This window comes from Coturnix japonica, chromosome 7 (assembly GCF_054131305.1).
Source record: "Coturnix japonica strain WE chromosome 7, WE-NBRP24, whole genome shotgun sequence".
In the NCBI taxonomy this organism is placed as follows: Eukaryota; Metazoa; Chordata; class Aves; order Galliformes; family Phasianidae; genus Coturnix; species Coturnix japonica.
In genome coordinates, this window is record NC_140669.1 from 22,489,616 (window position 1) to 22,506,139 (window position 16,524).

At 40.6% G+C, this 16,524-nt stretch overlaps 1 protein-coding gene and 1 long non-coding RNA gene across 2 annotated transcripts in view; one reads left to right on the top strand and one right to left on the bottom strand.

Annotated features, from left to right (window-relative positions):
• RAPH1 (Ras association (RalGDS/AF-6) and pleckstrin homology domains 1) overlaps window positions 1–16,524 on the top strand; it is a 182,630-nt gene that overhangs the window by 58,325 nt on the left and 107,781 nt on the right. The window lies entirely within an intron of this gene.
• Window positions 8,185–11,420, bottom strand: LOC116653668 (uncharacterized). The gene is made up of 2 exons (XR_004307929.2): window positions 11,283–11,420; window positions 8,185–8,426 (listed from the first exon to the last, which is right to left on the bottom strand). It is a non-coding gene; the product is annotated as an uncharacterized LOC116653668 (long non-coding RNA).

Consider the following 16,524-nt stretch of genomic DNA (forward strand, 5'->3'; position numbering starts at 1 on the left):
AGGGGTCATATGTTTAGGTTGAAACACCTGAAATAAGGAACAGAGGTGAGTACATGTGCGTAAAGTTCACAGATAAAAGGTTTTCAGATTAAGGGTAGAAGTAAAATCATTTCTGTTCTACCAAATGACAGGCCATTTATGTTAACTGCCCTTCCTGGTTCTTGTTTCTGGACTTTCTGGGGTTTTGCTGAGAGGCTGTCATAGTAAGAAAGCCATACCTAGGGGTGTACCTATCTAATATGATCTGTATGGAATTGGCTGACTTGCCAACTGTGCCAGCATTTCATTTTGAGAGAACTGAATTACCAAAATTATTGCACCAAAAGCAGAATGAATAATCAGGAAACCAGAGCAGTGGGGTGAAATAAGAAGGGAACAAAACTGGTTGTGTAGACACTTGAGTCACTTGGCAGATGTTATGTGTAGTAATGGAATACTGTAGCTAGCACTTCAAGGGAATTGTCTGCACTACATTCATTTGCAGAGAACAATCTATATAGCCTATATTTACGGGTAAAACTTTAGGGAGCGAAAACACTCCTCTGTGTTCAGCAGAATCAGGACAACACAGACTCTGCTCAGAACATCATTTTTCAAGGCTCCCAACAAGATAACAAGATAAATTTCTAAAAGCTTTGACTCTTTCACTTCCTGTTTGCTGTATTACATCTTTCACCAAAATATTTTATAAAGACAGCAGTAGTGCTGTCAGCATATTACATGTATGGTAAAGCACCATCCATTTACACTTCTTCCCATTTACACAAGTGAAGTGTGGAAGGAAGCATTACTCATATTTATGAACAATTGAAACCGGAATAGAGCACTCCGTACAGTGAGAGCCCCTTTATGGAAGCATTGCGGGGTCTGCCTGGCAACCTCGCTTGTACAGTGGAATATATTCTTTGGAGTTACTTCATTCTGAATAGCCCTCACAGGAAATAATTGTTTTGGTAGATGCTAACACATTCTAACTTGTAGGGCAGGCATTTCCAAATTACTCCTTTCCCTGAGGACAGTGACTTCTCTACACCTAGACAAACCTAGCTTATGTCCAGATTCAACAACTTGCTGCCTGAAAAGTGCCCTATTCTTAGACTGTAGTGTTGCCAACACCAGCCCACAGAAATGTTTTCTGCCAAAACATTATGAGAAACAGGCTTTTCATTGTGTTTCTGCAGCATCAAAAGAAGTACTGAGTCATAGCACACTGGAAATATTTGTTCTGGGCTGCATGCAAAAATACTCTAAATATATTAGAAAGAGTATTAAATATTTCCACAGAGAAGCTAGGGAATGAAAATTCCTGATTTTTAACTGTGAAAAGAACTTAAAGCGGGAGAAAGCATCTGCTAACTCATTTGGGTACACATGCGAATCATGACAAGTACTTATATTTTACAATGGATTTCTCTTAGAAAAGAAATCCTGCTTCTGTTCAACATCTCAGCTTTGCTTTTAACTGTTCCTTTGAGTAAGGATTTAAAAATAACCATTTTGCTCTTTACAGAGATCTAGAAGTTCAAAAGTTTAAAGGGATTTAAAGAGGAGAAAAAAATCAAATGGCAGTTTAAAAATCACATCCATACAGGAACAAACCTCCATGCTTTATTTCAGAAACACCTAACCTGTCTAATGGTGCAAGTGATATGTCTATAGAGAGCCACCTGTGCTGGATGTTTAGGTTTTTCCCCTGCCATATGAAAAGCCATGGAGCTACAAGTGTTGATACTTCAGGTGAGGCACACGAAGGCATAAGCTTATCCCTCATTACATGAATAGATGGGCACATTGCACTGCATATTAATGTGGTAGGCCTGCAGAATCATTGCTAAGGGACTCGTGGGGAAGAGAAAGCAGATCACAGATCAAGGATGTAGTTTTGACATGCTAAATCTAGCCATAAATCAGAGATTATCTTAAAACTAAACTCTGTGCTAGAACTAAATAGGGAACATTTCTGTGAGCCAGTGAGCAATTATTAGGATCAGAAGGACATGTATCCAGGCTTCCACTTCACACTGTTGCTATCTCATCTATGGGTGGGCTCCTTTGTGACAAAACCACAATAATCCCAACTTTTCTTATGGACACAGTTGTGACCTTGTAGGGGTCCTGCTACACAGTGCTTATTGCAGCTGTCTGAATAACTCTTCAGATGATATTAAAATAAACTAAACTTCTAATATCTCACTAAGTTTGATCGTTATAAAAAGCAATATCAGAACTCTGGTGTTGCTGATTTCACAGTTTATAAAAACTGAAATACATTTCTGTAGTCAAAATCTATTAAGATTTTATGATGAAACTGGAATTCATGATTAAATTTTTCAGGTGTGGTAAAACTGAAAGTTGTGAATAAATTTCTGAGCTTTTATTCCTCAGATACACAATGTTTTCCCAGATACATAAAGCATTAATTTTTTCTCAGCTTCAGCAGATTATTGTTGATGACTCCATCAGCCCTATTTCTCTCTTAAGATAGTATTGCATATACTTTTTCTTAAGAAATAGCCTCACGGGTCTCCCAAACATCTATGTGATGTATCAAAAGGCAATCATGAATTACAGTCTCCTCTAGGAACTGGATGCAATTTTATAAATGTTTTTAGAAAACAAAGTATTCTATATAATATTTTGCCTGTTCAGTCAAATTTCCACAATAAGTTGCACGTGAGTTTTGTTTTATATATGATGTCCAAACATGGGAGGTCTTCACAGAGCAGCTTTGTAAGAAAAGAGACAAATCATTAAGCAGTAGAGCTGGTGGAATTAGAAGGATGTGATTCGTGACTGTTCTCATGAATAGATCTCTCTCCTGGGTTCCAGGGGTCATGTTTATTTAAGCTGTTAGTTTATCAGTATATTTGTGAGTCCTAAACATTTTGTAAACAAATTAAAACAGAGAGTAGTATTAATCTGGAAGCTCTTCCTATAGGGGCATTGCTATCTGTTCAGTAACTGATATGCTTTCATCATTATTCCTCTGTTTTGAAAGTTCAGTTTCGCTGCCAGAAATGATGACATGTGAATTGGGCAACCAGCCACATACCCTTGGGTGGAAATAATAAACGGGGTATTTTCAAAGACATTCATCTGCAAACAACTCATCAATTGAAATGCATGTGTATAATCTGTTTGGTGACTGTTTGCAATTAGTTCTACAAACATTTAACTCAAACTTACGGTCAGACCAAGTCACAAATAGGAAGAAGGGGCTGAATTTAACGGATCACTTATTGTCGTAAACAATCCAGCTCTGGGTGTGGGAAAACTGCAGGGCAATAATGAAGCTAGTAGGAATAGACTCCTCTTTTTGTCAATGCCTGGAGAGGATTAACAGTGCGGAGGAGGTAAATGTATAAAGGAGCTAAGTATCTTTGCTTATATCAGGGAAACTATTTGAAATAAACCCTTGCAGTGATGGGAATGAATGTTTAGCTCTTTAGTTGACCTCTGTCAGAGGAAAAAGGCAAACCTCCTTTCCAGTCCTTCCACTTGGCTGTTTTATAGGAAGTATGAACTGACATCACTTTAACATTTCAGCGTCTGCTCTTGACTCTTCCTTTCATTGCTGTGGATAAGTTATACTACTTTCTTTCATTAGTTTTTAAAAAGTGTTCTACTTGAACTAATAGCAGAGGTTCTGGAGCCAATACTAGTTCTGGACAGGCAGAAGGATACAGTGGTATCAAGAGCAAAAGACAGTGCAGGAGTACTTCAGTTCTTGCTGTAACCTGGCTGTAAACAGCATCAGGAAGTGCAAATAGCATATACCAAATGCAAGTATGGCATGAGTGAGCAGCCTAAGGCTGTCATCAGCTCAAGAGATAAAGCATTGGTTTAAGACACTAGGATAGGTTTCAAAGCAGAAGGAGTAGCAATCATGGGCTAAGCAGCTGGGAAAGAACAAACCATGCAGGGTTTTGGTGCTGTAGCCAGGTATCTGTGAGTTCCAGAAAAGCCAGCTCTTACTCATCCCCTCCCATCAGATCCAGCCTCTGTTACTGCACACAGCAAGGGAACCTCTTCAGTCTGAGCTCACTGCACCTTAGTCAGGGCTGCAGAGTATTCCTTTGTCCACCCTTTTAGCTACAGTGGGGACAGTGTCTTCCAAAATCCGTTTCAATCTGTCACCCCATGAAGTTCACCTCATACATACTTCCTGGACTAAAACTTCATATCCTGTTTGTCTGGATATGAATATATTCCTGTACAAAATGTTGCATGACACTTCCCAGTTTTTAAAAGGGTCACCATTTGGACAGATTTTGGTCTGGGTGAAATCCTGGCCTCAGCAAAATCAATGGATGTTTTGCCATGAAGCACACTGGGCCAGGATTTCATGCCAGTTTGTTATTTGGCCCGTTGAACTGCATTAAGCTGGCAAGCCTGGACTGAGAGGGCCATGTGAGAGGACTGCCTGCTGGTATTTTGACTTCTGCTATGTGCTATGCTGGTCAGAAATGTTAAGATTTTTTGTTGTTTTTTAATTGGCTCTTTTTGGATTTTTTGTTTTGTCTTTTCTGATTTTGCCTTTTTAAAAATTTTTTAAACTTTCTAGCTAATTCTCTACCTATCTAATCCTGCTTCTAGCCCTACACAGAAAGCAAGAGAATAGATGTACATGTTCTAAAGTTATTATACAGCTGCAACATCTACCCTTCTGTCTACACTCCCTGAACTTCACAGGTACTTAGGTTTAGTATGAAACGTGTAAGCTACAGGCTGTGGTATGCTTATGTGGTTACATCACATTTTAGGAAGTGATGCTTGAAGGATGTAGATTAGATTGTTGATTTGTTATTTCACTTGTGGTTGTTCCATCAGCATCACTATTTTTCAATATGCTACGTTTGGTTCCTAAAGCCAGTGAGGTGTAGTGCCTTTTGCGTTCTCTCACCACAGAGTCAGATGAACAAGTCTTCTCTAGTTTGTCATCTTTATTTTCAAAGTCATCTGTACTATCACATAGAAGATGTATTCAAATGGAATACAGTTTCAGAAAGATGTAGTTGTGCTGCACAGTGGGCAGTCAGCATTTGTGATTTATACTTGGGAAAATGAACCTTAATGGGTGAAGCTAAAAACCCATGGAGACAGGTGTATCTATCCCAGAAAGTCTGAATGTGTCTGGATCTGACATAATCAGTCCTCTCCAAAGCATTTGTGATAACATGAGACAATATTCTTCTAATGGGGACTAGAAATGCAAGAGACTTGAGCAGATGTTGCCAATTTTTGAAATCTTTCACAAGGCAGTCAGTGCACCTTGCATCAGATACCATGCACAGATAAGACTGCTTGAGAGGCACTCACACTCTAATGCAGTATAGCGGAAAATGTCTCTCCTGTAATGCTGAAGAAACAGGAGGCCTAGGGCTCTTCTTGTTGTGCAGTGAGAGTGCTGGTCTTGTGATTAACACCATAAAAACCCAGTGGATGTCCAATTTTCAGAGGAACTAACTGCTTCCAGCTTCCACGGACTTCCTCTGGAAATATAATGTCCAGCATTATTGGGTGTGAATATCTCTTGTTTCCTGCTTTTCTCTCTTCTTCTGATCACAGAGTGATCTCTTGGTTTTAGGATATGTAAAAAACAAGCTCACGATTACTCCTTGGAGATGAGCTGGATAAGGAGAGAGAAGGGGGCAGAAAGGGCGTTTTTTTTCTAATAGCTGGGCTTGATGAATGATTGCCCAGATGAATTACCTGAAGTGATACCAGAACCATTTGTGTTTGCCTTGAGGAGAAGAGTGAGATGCCAAAGAAGGAAAGAGGACAAATACACTTTTCTTTTTAAAAGGGAGAAAGAAGAGGCAGAGAGGTCAGCTGAATTTCAGTTCCTGCAAAATACTGGAAAAACTACTAAAGTCATTATTCATAACTAGAGAAAAACAACATGGCTTTTTGAAGAACAGATCATGTCAAACCACCTGATTTCATCATTTGATGAGGTAATCCTTACCACGCTGACAAGAAGAAGTAGTATATGCTGGATATCTTGATTTTCATAGGGTTTTTGTCAGAGTTTTATGTAAGCAAGGAAGAGAAAAACAGCCAGATGAAACTACTGAAATGTGGTTATCAAACTGATTGGAAACCATGCTCAGTAGTTACAGGCAGTTTGCTGTCAAAACAGAAAGATAAGCTGAGCTCCCAGGAGCCTGATCTAGCCTGGCTCTCTTCATTACTTACGTGAATAGTAATGAATGGAGCCTGCTTTTTAAATCTCCACACAGCCCCGAGTGGGAGGGACTGCAGGCATGTTGAAAGATAGGGTTATGATTGTAAAAATTCTGAACAACGATAGAGCTGACCTTACACAAAAAACATGAAGGAAATGGTTCAGTACTCATGTACTAACTGCAGCACAGTTGTACAGTCTGGGTGACTTGGCTGAAAGTTTTCTAACATCCTTATGCTTGGTTCAGCATCAGCAGCTCCTTAGAGAGTTTAGAGGGAGCTTCTCCCTTAGAGAGAAGGGGCAATCAAGTAGAGAGCAGAGGTTGTGGAACACAGCATACTGCTGCAGAGGGGAAGGAAATCACATGTCCTCCATGTCTGTGCTAAGCAAGGCACGTGGTAGTGGGACTGCATGGCAACAAGTGAGACTTTGGCACTAGGAAAAGTGTTCAAAAAGCAAGAGTACAAGAGCAGGACAGCAAACTGACCACAGGCTCCCAGCTCCATTGCTGCAGGCTTGAAAGAGCTCATTAGACACCCACCTAGAGCTGTTTAGGTGTTACACAAATTCTGTTAGGATTAAGTTGCCTTTTCACCCTTTTCTACGGCCGGTGGAAAGTGTGTAAGACATCACAATGTATTGTAAGGCTTTGTGAATCTTCCGTAGGTGAGTCTCAGTGCCTTACTGTAAGATGACAAGTGTGGGGTGAATATTTGCGCACAGCATCCTGCTGCCTGTGGAAAAAATGATTTGGTTTTCTTTGAAATGCTTCATGTAGAAATATGCTCCTTCACTGCCTGGTAAAAATGACATGTTACATATCAGAGGAAGCTTTGAGCATTGTAACCCTTGCCCACTGGCTTGTCAAACCCATGAAAATTTTTACTAAGGACTGCTCTCAGTTTTGGAATTTTTATTCAAGACAATCTATTCAGTAAAGGAAAGCCTGCTAAAATATGATGGTGGCCCTCCAAAGAAATTTCAACACCAAATAATGCATCAATGTTCTCAGGAGTTACTGCGATATTTAAGAAGATATTACACATTTATTATAAATGAAATGACAGGGGGAAGACATAAAAAATGCAAGCTTACTACACAGACGTGAGCTGTTCACAAACACTCAGGATCATGCATCTGGAAGTTTCTTTTATGGGAAAAAAGCTTTATTTGAAGATTTCCAGGACTCCTGGGTTTCAGCTCCATAAAATCCAACAAAACAGCTGTTGTTGTGGTGTCTTGGGTTATTCCTACTTGAAGCCTCAGCTGAGACTGGAGTGGAATGGTTGCACAATAGAGCAGGAATGAGAGCACACAGATGCGAGGCATCCGACAGCACATTCATGTTGTTCTGCTGCAGTGGGCTGCATCACCCAGGAGAGCAGGCTGGCTGGTGGCCCCATGGCCACTACGGTCACCAGGTGTCCCTTCCAAATAGCTCTTCTCCTTGGAAAGGGAGGCATTCTGTGAAGCAATTTATGTCTTCTTATATGGGTGTTTAGTCAGAAGAAAAAAAATTGCTCATCCCAAGTGAAGAGGCTTACTTAAACTCTCACATAACCCATGTCAGGAAGCTTTAGTAACAGAGGTAAGAATAGCCTTGGGAAAGTCAGATAACTCCAGGTATTTGTGATGTAATATTCTAGCAGAGTTTGTGCAGTTTCTTTCTGCCCCCAGTGGTCTTCTAAATGAACTCCTAGATTTTGCCTAGACTGCAGATTGTTACTGTTTTCAAATTGCAGCTCCCTGTTTTCTGCTCACTTGTAGCTCTCTGCCCTGTATAGATTCTCTGCATGAGAAACTTCTCTCAGCCACTCTCTCACATCTCTCTTTCTCTGGGTGTAGGCATTACATGCTTCACACTCTTTCCTTTAGACTCAGCACAAGCCCTTAGAAGAGCGGTGAGTCTCAACCAATTTCTGTGGTTTCTTTTGCAAAGGACAGCCTGTCCCCAAGTCCAGCCAGATCCCCGCAGATGTTTATTCAAACTGCCAAACTTTCAGAGGTTTGCCCATTTAATTTCTAGTTAGCAAGCTGAAGTCGTTTGCAGAACACCATGGTAACAGTAGAAAACACTGCTGTGTCATTTTATGGTAAGGAGAAGGCTGAGAAGATGAGCTTGAACATTTCAGTCGCCTTCTCCCCTCTGTCTTCTTCCATTTCTCATGACCCTTCAGGCGGTGATTTTCCTGTGTCAGTTTCTAGCCAGCCCAAAGGAACACAGTCTGTGCCACGTCACCTAGGCATGATTGCAACACAACAAATAGCACACAACAGGTAATCATACGTAGCGGACAAATTTTAGCTGTTCTGCAACTTCTGGAAGCAGTAAGTAAATAATACTGTCTACTGGCAATACTGAGGGAGTTTTTTTCTGAATGACTAACACAATGAAAGTAATTGTTAAATCTGCAAAGCATAAATTAAACATTGTTCACTGGCTTTTACCTAAAAAATTAATCAATCTGATGTCTTTAAAATGAATGTGATTGTGTAACTAAAGGTCAAAATAAAAATCCCACAGGAAGCAATCCCTGCAGTAACTCTTTTTGGTACAGCATCAAACAACAAAAATAACTTTAGCTGGAGAATTAATTCTTGTCAGAGCTCTGCTGTGTTCCATGAACTACTCAGTTCTCCTCTGCCAGGTTCAGTGGGGATCTTCAAGGTGCTATTTTTACCAGTTTTGAATCAGATACAAGGTGACCTTTTCTTGATACTTGATGCTGCCTCTGAGTACACTGATGTGTCACACTCCAGCACCATCACTCTCTTGGTGCAAGTGCAGACCCATGCAACAAGAGATTCCTGCCAGGTTTTCAGCACCCTAGTGATCTGAGTCACAGCTTCTCAACAGCAAAGAACATTTCCTCTCATGATGTGAACATAGACCATTCTCTGAATGCTTTTAGTCTCCTTATTTTCAGTTCAGGTTTGTGAAATTCTAGTCTGTTTTAGAACCACTTAACCTGTAAGACAGAGACAAATGCATGCTGTTTAGAAAAACTTGCCTATCCTGTATTTTCTCTGATTCATAACAGATAATGCAGGACAAGAGGCTTGTTTTGGGTTTGCAATGAGTTTTGTATAAAGATCAAACTCCACGTTTATTTTATCTAAGCAGATTATTTTTTGTGCAAATTACAAATTGCCTCTATCAGTTTTTAGACACTAGCTTACAGGTTTGCCTGCTTGTAGAACTACAGTATGCATCAAGCTTGATGATACAAATGGTGCTGAGCAGCAAAAGGGCACCATTTGCTATCTCACTGCTCATAGAATAAGCCCAGTTCACATCTTATATCAGTTGCAATGCAGATTCAAGCTACAGCAGCTTTGGAAAAAGTCCTAAATTTCATATGTCAGTGATGCCTGAGCCTCATTTTTTGGATGCTAACTGGATGTATATGACTATGCATTTTTTCCTTCAATATAAATTATACACTATACACTGAGCCAGTTTGCTCAGCACAGTTAAATACTGACTTGAAAATGAGCCTAACCCAGCCACCAGCAAATCCTCAGGCGCTGTGTTCCTATCCAACTGGAAAACCCCAATGAAGTAACATAAACTCAGTAATAATAACAAGTAATGACCATGGCTTAATGAAAGGTGGCAATTCTGCTCTGGGGAGAAGACTAATGGACAATAAGCGACCGGATGTGGCTATTCCAGTAGCTTGTTCTTATACTGATTGTCTTCTCTTCATGTTTTCATGTTTTTTGGTCCGTGTTTTGTCACAAATTTGTCCATACAAAAACAGGAACTGCTGTGGTCTGGGGAAGAAGGCTGGCATCCAGTTCTGCTCAGACTGCAGTCTCACGCCAGCACACAGAGCTCTCCTTTAATTTGGAATGAGGCAAAACCCATGTCTGCTTTTAGTCCTGTCTGAGGAGCAGTTCTTCCAGGTCCAAGGATCTGTGCAAAAATTACCTTCTTTCTGTATATCTCAAGAGCTGGAGCAATGCCTACTGAGCATCGTTGTCTTGTTTAATTTGGTATTTCAATTGGTGAATACCATAGACTGCTCACTACGGGAGCCAGGCAGTTAAAAGGAATCTATTATGTGTTTTTAAAAGCACCACTGTAAAGCAGTGAGGCTAGAAATCAAGACTCAGAACACACACATTCAGACAAACAGGCCTTAAAAACTAGAGCTAGAGTACAAAACCAAAATGGTAAGAAATAAAAATAAAACAAGAGGTCTCTCTTTTTTTATCTCCTTTTAATTTGCTATTATAACCCCTCAGTGTTTTTTCTCTCTTTGGATTTGATACTAAGGCCATGCTAACATTACTGGAGATGTATCTGGGTATTGGGACTTAAAGAATCCTCATGAAAGAGCACACTCCCATCTGTGGAGAGCCCCACTTCAGGCCAAAAGGAAATAGGAAGTGTTACACAAACCTGTCCAGTAATCAAACATTGGAAAACTAGGCTGGATTTTTCAAAACTTCGTTATGAAAGAAAGTGAACTTGTGTAAGATTGCCTTCTTCCTGTGATGCTATAAGTTGGGAAATGGAGCACAGATCTGAAAACAGATTTTAGGCATTAAGTGAATAGACAAGGAACTTTTCATTTTTGAAAAGTCTCTTGAGGGCAGCTTTTCCTATTTAACACTGAATAATGACACTCCAAAAATAGTGACCTTTGCTCCACTCAAAGACAGTAATAAACAGTAGTCATTCCAGACTTGCTTGGTGTTTCTTTCTGCAATAATTTAACATTTTTTAAAACCCTGTAAAAGCTTTTACTACAGATAAAAAAAATCATCCTTAGCTACTGCATTCCTTGTAGCCTCGCCTTTATCAGACAGTAAAGCACTCGTGCTTGTTTGTTTATTTTTCTTGTAAAGATCTTATTGATTGAAGTAAGAAAGATCCTGGTCAGCAAACACGCACTAACAACATCCTCCCCCTATTCCATGTTCCGAAATTCTTTCCCAGCTGGGAACAAGAATGAACTCAGAGCCCCATTCCAGCATGAGCAAGGAGGAAAACAAATTTGCTATTTATACTTTGCTATAACTATGTAATGCCCCAAGTAATTATCTCTTCCTGTGTATGCGTATGCTATTTTAGGTATATACTTACAAATCTAAGACTAGCATCGCTCAGATGTTTGACTTGATGCTGCTTGGCTTTCAACTTCTTGACTGTTTAGGGGAAGAAGGATGAGTTGTGGTTGAAGTACAAGTCTAGGAGTCAAGAGGTCTGGATTCTATTTCTGTGCTGTGCCACAGACTTCCTGTACGCCCTCGAACAACTCACGTGACCTCTTTGCATTTGTATACCCCTTCTACTAAATGAAGAATAATCACTGCTTCATGCACACCACTGCTGTGAGACTTAATTCATGCTTCTCTGAAAGAGTCGCAGGTTCCTCAGAAGTAAAGAACTTCAGAAATAAAGCCTCATCTCAATTTTAATATTGTCTGAGCCATCCAGCTTAAGTGTAACTTCACCCAAAGGGGATGGTATTTATAAATGTCATCTTTCTAATAAGAAATCTGTTCTCTTTTTTTTTGTTCCCTATGCCTTCCCCACTTCTTCTTCTTCCTTCTCCTCCAGCAAGCTGCCACAATGTTAAAATACCTTACCAACCCCGGGATACCCAGCTTGTTGCTGGTCTGGCTGTGGGGTTTAATTTATCCAGAGATGCAAATGCACTTTATGCAGCAGTGTTCTTCTCTTTGCCTTTAAGCAGCCAGATGGATCTGCAGAAAGAATAGAGCATATCTGTATTTGATTTAAACAGGCACTAAGAATAAGTTGGGCGTTTCAAGGAGAGGACCAGTCCTTCATTTCATTTAAAACAAAGGGATTCCCAGACTGACATTTCTGAGGACCTGGGGATTTTTAGTAATCTCTTGAGGGTTTCTGGGGATGCAGAGCTGAGATGGTATGCTGATTGCTGTTAGATGCTAGTGTTTCAGCTAATGAATGATTACCAGGTGTTCCAACACTGCATCAGCATTGTACTAAAATTGCAGTGTTTGCTGTGTGGATGAGAAGAGAGTGTTGTGTGGGAGCTGGATATGTTTTCTAGGCTGATTAACTAACCTAAAGTAGTTATTTTTCACATAACTGTTTAATTAGTGCCATCTTTGTGCTAAGCCAACTCAGGCAAAGTGTGACCCTGCCCAGAAACTCCTTCAGTTTTAAGGCTAGGCAAAGACTGCAGAGACTCATGTGAGCTGTGAAATTTAGAGCTGACCCTGAGCACAGTAGCCTGTGTGGGCTGCACATCCCAAGGACAATTCTGCCATCCTCACTGATCTGCCTAGTCTAATCTCAGTGAGGTCGAGGCTGGTGGTGAAGGGGATGATCTCCCTGGGCTCTGCTCAGCCCCCAGGGCAAGGGTAGCATGGAATATGTGTGAGGGAGGCCTTTGTACCAGAGCACCATGCATGTTACTTACTCTGGACTACCTGTGCAGCCCACAGCACACATAACAGCTAAGAATATGCTGCAGTAGTCAGTTTCATCACTGCTTGTTCCCCTAAAGCACTAGTACATGGCCCAGAAAGTGGATCCTGAGTTTAATCTGCATGTTCACAAAGGTCAGTGCTTTAAGAAGCCAGACAGTTTCCTGAGCTGACTTTTGAGATTTGCAGCAGCCTTCTGTAAAACAACCGAGTGCATGCTGAAGCACGGAGTGTATTCTGGGAGAGTAGCATTACTGTAAATGCTTTGTGAAAGAGAGATTGTCAGGCAGAGTGTGCAGAAAGAAGAGGCTGAAGTTTGCAGTGAGAGGAGAGGAAAGGCAAGTTGCTACCAGGTGATGCCCAGCTGAACAGAGGTCACTGTTTGAATGACCTGGAGTTCTCACCTGGAATGAAAAAGGGAAAGCAAGGTTGGAAAGCACAGTTCAGGGCACTGAACACAAGGAGAAGAGGCTAGAGCTGAATGCAGAAGGGAAAGGGAGCCAAGATTAAGAGAAGACACAAGCTCACTAGGGGATGCCAAGCTGTGACAAGGTCAGGATCCTGTGATCCCCTGCATCAGTGACAAGGATCTGTGGTTTTCATAGGGTAAGCTTTCCTCCAAGAGAGGAACCTTTACTGAGTGCTATCTCCTCCTTGTCTCTGTTAATTAACAACCAGAGAAGTGAGGCACTTGTGTGATGCCTGCGGTGGAACTGGTTGTCAGAGCTGCCACCCCCAGCTGCAGAACTTCTTTATCAGGCCCTTCAGGAAGCTGCATTAACCAGTGGGGGATTTATTGTAAGGCCAAATGGATAAATTCATGGTATTTGGCCTGTCATAAATTGTCTCACACTAAACCTTTTCAGTTCCCAGTCGGTCCTCTCCTGAGGGTTAAAACATGGAGATCACAAAATGACAGACTCAGGAGAGCCTGGGAAAGCAGCGATACTGCAAAACCTATGTACCCCTCCTACATCATCAGAGCATTCTCTTCGTTACCATAAATTGGCTCCAGGAACACTTGATTAACTACAAGCTCTGCAACATTTTAAAGATCTCTTTAGGCCATTTCCTGCGTTCCCCGTGCTCCCTGACTTGGGCAGATATCCCAGTGAAGGTCCATGGGAGTTTTGCTTGAGATATCTGTTCTGATTTCCATTTGTATTTGCTTATTATCATGTATTGTTTTTCTTCATGTCATTCTTCCTTTGCTGCTTAGTGCAAAGTGAGAAGGGGAAATGAGTAGGTGATACAAAAGGGAACAGCAGGGGCCAGGAATAATGGGAAAAACTGGAAACCTGATCAAAATTTATTTCCCAATGCCTCCCAGCAACGCTGGACACAGCTGTGGCTGTGCTATAACTTGAGTTCTGCTGTCCAATTTTCATCTCACGAAACACATCCCTTTTGCTTGAAGATGTAATTAGCAGTTCAAAGCTAACTTCATTAAATCCAAATGGAAACGGTAATCTTCAGATTGCCTTTGGCAGCTGCCTCTTGTATTATTCGAGGTCTGAGAAGGGTTGATATTAAAACAGCACTTGTTAGGAATTAGATATTTGTAGGTCTGAGCTACCTCCTTATTTTATCCTCAGGAGGCACATCTGCCTTTGCGCATCACCTGCTGACTGCATCAGCTCAGTAAGTTAAGTAGCCACACAAAAAGGAACAGCAGACAAAATGGAAGTAAAAGTCTTCCCTCTTGATGGTTTGAACTGCCCAGAGAAATCCACTTTCCTCATCATAAAAAAGCATCATACCATTTCAGACTCAGGAAGCAGGTAAAAGTTGCAGATGTAGCTATGCTTATTTCTTATTCTGTGATGAGCTGATTTGTCCTCATGTAGACATTAAAGTGGCTGTGCACAATTTTTCTTATTTAAACACATCTAGCAGCCATGGTTTTATGTCCCAAAGTGAATTTTGTTGTTTTTGTTTTTTTTCTCAATTTCAATGTGAGATGTTCCATCCTAGCTTGCTGTCATAAATATCCTACTTACTGTTTGTCCTGCAGAGCGAGTGTTGCTTAAATATTTTAGGGATTCGATTTCTTCCCTTACGAATATCTGTCTCCATGACAACCCTCCTGTGCTTTGTAATACCTTTGGTGAACATGGTAGAACTGACTGTTATTTATTTCAAACTATATATCACTTAGCAATGGAGATGCGAATGAAAATGGAATCAAAAGAAAAAATACACCAAAGGAGTTAATTTGTACCCTTTTCTTGACAGATAATTTTCAAAATGACCACATCCTTCACTATGTGAAAAACTTTTTTTGTCTTGAAAATGCCTTGTTTTTCTCAAAATCCACATTCTTTCCCTCAACACCATGTCTTAATAAAACCGGCTACAGAGTTTAGCCTTCAGTGCTGACTCCGTGATCATTCCATTCCATGAAAGAAAGGTAATTTCACACTAAAATTTCTTTCCCAAGCATTATATTTCTTTATTTATTTACTACTTTTGGGGGGAGGGTGGATTTCCAGTAAACATGTGTGTGTGTGTATGTATATATACACCACTTAAAATAATCTGGCTAGGTCTTTTCTACTCCATCCTCAGACACACTCCTACATTTGTGCCTTTCCCTTTTTTCCAGACACCGTTCTGTGTCTGCCTCAGTTCTCTACTTTCTATGTTCTTCATATATGAGTGACTAGAATGCACATCTGTTTGCTGCCATTGTGCTCTTCCAGACATCAGGTGTGTGATGATTGTGCTTTGCATGAGCCCTTTGTGAATAAAGCCCCATGGTGAGGATGGTTTGAATAGCGTCTTGATTTCTCAGTGCCCAAGTAGATGCATCAAAACCAGGCCTTATTTTCACAGAACATTAAATGCTAGGGTCTGCTTAAATCACACATGCAAAGTGTTTAAAGTTGGTTGTGCTGTATCACAAGTCAGTCCTTACTGAGGGAGTTGCTGTGTAGTAACTTTGTGCTTCTGTAGGTACTGAAGAGCAGCAATAGCAGTCAGGCTCTCTCTTCTCTGCTCCTGTGTCATACTGGAACTTTCCCAAAGAAACAAGGAACCAGGAACAACATGTGACCCAGGCATTTTGATAAGATATCTGTAGAGCAGTGTTGTTTGGTATTAACTGTATTGTGTATCCTGGAAACCTTTCCAGTTCCTTCCTCTCTGTTTTGAAAATGAATGCATATTTAGAGCCTACAAAATTGCACTGAATTCATAAAGAACCCATGTCAGCATATGTTGACACTTTATGTTGTCTAATCCATCCCCTTATTCTTAATACATGATGATGTTACAAAAAATCCACTGAGATGCAGCCCCAGAAGTCTACCATACTCTCCTGATTCCTTCTGTCTTGATTTCTAAAACCACTCAGCTCTGCCTGCTCCTGTTCACCAACATTCTAGTGCACTGTCGTGAGAGAGCTCCTGTAATTTATAGTGTTAATGATTCCAGGTGGTATTACCTTGAATATAAAAGCAATCTAATTAGGCCACCTTCTGGCTGATTCTGATTTAGGCTCTGACTCAGGAGAGACAAAATGAGTGTCTGCTGTAAAGAGCAGATGTTCCTGTACACAGTTTTTAAAGTTGTTGCTGCCTCCTTTCTCCTTTGCTCTTATTGTTTCCTTGTTGTGTTTGGAGCCCCTCTGAAAACCTTAGTGTAATATAATATGGCTTTTAGGACAAGCAGGGTGATTATAAATGGCTCTTGCCTCACTCCAGGATCGTACAGATGTTGATACATGAGATTCGGTTCTTCCTGATTCCATAATTTGATTTTAATGGCTAGATATCATTGGAGCATGCATGTTCAACAGACAATAGTGTCCTTTCACATTTGGAAACATCTGTCAGCTAAGGACTGTTGTATTCTAAATGAGGAAATCTGTGAACATCAGCATTTTATACCAACACAGTAGATAGCGT